Below are 3,751 nucleotides of genomic sequence, written 5' to 3'. Positions count from 1 at the left end.
GGGACCTATGTGGCGCTCCCGGAAGTGGCGGTGGGGGCGTGCCGCGGCGGGGGGCGGGGCGGTGGCTCCTCCTCAATGGGGCAGCGCGGCGGCGGGTGAGGTGGGTTTTTTAGATGCTGCTCACCTGCTGCACTGATCCCCTTTTACACGGGGTGAGGGATCGCCGCCTCGGTTTGCGATCTGTCCGCCAGCGGCGGTGCGGAGCTGCCCCTGCAGAGAGTGGAGGGGCGGTGTCGGTGGCCCACGGTGCCGTGATGGGGCGGCGGTGGGGTGGGGCGGGGCGGGGCGAGGATGTTGAGTGAGGCGGTGGCGGCTCCGCTCCGAGCCTCGTGAGAAGCAGAGGCGGGTCCGCGGGCTGAGGTGGGAGACCGGGCGTCGGGGTGGGCGGAACGCGCCCGGTCCTTTTTGTGCATGATGCTGGGTCGGCGGCACCACCATTAAAGCACGGCGGGCACGGCCTGGGAGCATTCGGCCTTGTGCAGGTCATTCCGTCCTCGGCAGTGATCTCTCTGCAGCAGCCGTGACCCGGGTTCGCAGCGTGCTGCGCTAGCGGAAACCCAGTGGAATGCTTCATGGGGTGAAAAGCAGCGTTCATAAACGGGTGGGGTAATTACCTCAAACCACCAGGGTTCGGGCTCTCTGCTAACGTCCCACAGCTGATGATGAATTAGCTGGGGTGTAAAACTGATTATAAATTAGCGGTGTAAAATTTACACCGGGCGAAGGGAGATTGCTATCTATTCTGAAATCAAGCTAGGAGAAAAAAAAAAGTGCAGTGGTCCCACAGCTGAGAATCAGTTACATATAGTAACCAAAAATAGCCTGTAGGGAGCTGAGATGGGAGAGCTGTATGAGCAGAGTGGCCTATGTAACACTTCCCTTTGTTGTAATGGTGTTTTCCTGAACCCGGGAACCTCACTGAGTGTTGTTAAGCTTTGAATATGCTGGGGTTTGTCACTTGTTGATTGTCCTGTAGTAGCTGATTTCTCCTCACACAAGCAGGAAGACTGGTATTGCAACCACAATGAGATAAGTGGTTTCCTGTCTCATCTATACCACTTGTATTTGGTGCTCTAAGTTGAAAAGCTGTTCTTTACAGTTATTTGTTACGCTATTTCTGCTTTATGTTTCATAGAATCATAAACAGTTAGGACTGGAAATGACCATCAGATCATCTAGTTCCAACCCCCCTGCCATGGGCAGAGACATCTCACTACAGTATCACCCAAGGCTCTTTTCCAGCCTGACCTTGAACACTGCCAGGGATGGAGCATTCACAACTTCTTTGAGCAACCTGTTCCAGTGCCTCACCACCCTCACACTGAAGAACTTGTTCCTTATATCTAATCTGAACTTCTTCTGTTAAAGTCTAAGGCCATCACCCTTTGTATTATCACTACAGTCCCTGATGAAGAGCCCCTCTCTTGTATCCTTGTAGGCCCCCTTCAGATCCTGGAAGGCTGCTATGAGGTCTCCACACAGCTTCTCCAGGCTGAACAGCTCCAACTTTCTCAGCCTGTCTTTATACAGGAGGTATGCCTGACCTCTTATTTCCTCATGGCCTTTTCCAGACTTGCTCCAATAGCTCCATGTCCTGGTGTTGAGGACACCAGAACTGTACATAGGACTGCAGGTGGGGTTTCATAAGAACATCTTTCTTTCTGAGTGCTTTATTTCTCGTCATCTGTTTCATCTGCTCCATTTCCATCTTTTCTGCATCGTTTTTGCATCATTTTTCTAATGAGTATCAAGGCAAACTTTTTTTTTTTCAACCTGGGTTATCAAAATTCCCATAGAATCTTCCTTTGTTTTGGTGAACAAGTTTTGATTCAAAATCTGTTCTTGCTATGTAGAGCTGGTTTTGGCATAAGGATTTGACTGATGTAGTATGCCTCTTTTGTTGCTCAGTATATGAGAAATATGGTAGGTTTGAGGGTTTTGTTTGTTTGTTTGTTTGTTTGGTTTGGTTTTTTACTGGTTTGCTTGTCTTGTTTGGCTGATTATTTTATTTTTTCCTGTGGAAGACAGTTTCATTCTTCTGGCAGTTAGGTACAGATTTTTTTTTAAAAAGCTTTCTCATCTTTGCAGAGATTTTCTCATCTCTGCATAGTTGACATCACAAATTCTTTGTTAGAACATGGAGAAGCTGTTTTGATATCTTTAAGTGGCATCTCTAATGTTTGGAAGCTGGCCTTTCCTGAAACATTCAGGCTTGCCACAAATATAAATGTCTTTGTGTGATGTGTTTGACAAGGTTTCATTTAGAAAAGAAGATGGTAATGAACGTGAAGGTTGTGTGTTCTGTGGCTGTGCAGTAGACGCTTCTGACACGTCAGATGTCAGTTTGTAATTGAAAGAAATACTGCCCTTCTGTCTCGAAGAGAAAACAGTGATATTTACCAGAGAAGCTTTTCTGTTGTGAAAGTTCTTTTGAAGGATGGCAATATCTCATTTTATGGTAATAGTGCAGTGTTTGGGGATGTCATTATGTGTGCTGAAAACTCATGTTTCTACTCGTGAGATATTTGGGGGGGGGGGGGGGGGAGGAGAATTCTGTGAGCAAAGATTTTGGTAAGGGGAAGATGCATTGAAAAGTTATTTCACTTCAAGTTTCGTAACTCTAAAATGTCTGGAAATATTTTGCATAACTAACTGTAAAATTACCAGGAAAGAAAGCAAACATGGGGAAATCAGCCAAATATTTACTATTTGAAAACTGTAACAGTTGTGCTTTAACACTAGGAACCTCATTCATGAACAACCTAAAAGGCACTGAAAAGCTGGCTTCTTAACAGAATTATGGTTGATGTGGCATGTTTTCAGCTGTTTTCAGTCCCCTGGGCTGCACTTCCGTAATGTGGAGGGTAAAACAGAAATCTTACTTAGGCACAATTAGGTGGCAGAGTTCTTGGAAAATAATTCACGTCCCTGGGAAAAGATTTAGGCAATTGTAGTTAGTTGGGTAGCCTAGCTATATAGAATTTGAAGAAATGTAAATGCCCCTGTAAGTAGCACTGATGAGAACTGCTTCCAGTAGGAAATGCCAGTAAAGTAACTATTTCTGAATTCTTGTTGCTGAGAACGTAGATGTCTCACTGGTAAGATTTTGCACGTTAGGTGCCTGCTGCCTTCTTGGAATCCAGAGCAGAGAGCCTTGTCCTGTAAGCGAAACCCAGTGGCCATGTTAAAGAAAACTAATGGTATGTGGAGCAAGTGAAATTGGATTATGGTAGCCTGATACTTAGAGCAGTTGAGTGGAGCAAGATAAATGTTGTTTCTGCTCCCTTTTGTCTCAGTGGCTTCAAGTCCCTGTTTATCAGAAGAATGTTTTAACCACCAGGCTGAAAAAAGTGTGGCTAAAAGCATTTGTACATATACTTTACTGCTGAAGATGGGGTGCAGGTAACAGTGCAGTAGGTTTTTGCCCAGGAAACGCATTTGGAGCACTGTGGCATGTTGACCTTGGCTGATCACCAAGTGCCTACCATGTCACTCTATCAGTCTTACATTGACAGGGCAGGAGGAGAAAATATGACAGAAAGCTTGCCAGTTTAGATAAGCACAAGGACATCACTCACCAACTACTGTCATGGGCAAACCAGACTCAATTTAGGGAAATAAATTTAACTTATCACCAATTAACTGGAATAGGATAATGAGAAATAAGAAAAAAAAAACCAAACACCTTTCCCTCACCTCTTCTTTCTTCCCTTCTTTCTTCAACTTCACCTTCAATGCTTATACCTCATCC

The 3,751-nt window shown here is 45.3% G+C and overlaps 1 protein-coding gene across 1 annotated transcript in view; it reads left to right on the top strand.

Moving 5' to 3' along the window:
* The window catches only part of PPIP5K2 (diphosphoinositol pentakisphosphate kinase 2), a 49,478-nt gene that overhangs the window by 182 nt on the left and 45,545 nt on the right, over nt 1-3,751 (top strand). The window lies entirely within an intron of this gene.

Source organism: Melopsittacus undulatus, chromosome Z (genome assembly GCF_012275295.1).
Source record: "Melopsittacus undulatus isolate bMelUnd1 chromosome Z, bMelUnd1.mat.Z, whole genome shotgun sequence".
NCBI lineage: Eukaryota > Metazoa > Chordata > Aves > Psittaciformes > Psittaculidae > Melopsittacus > Melopsittacus undulatus.
The sequence above is the reverse complement of the archived record's forward strand: the minus strand, read 5'-3'. Positions and strand labels throughout refer to the sequence as shown.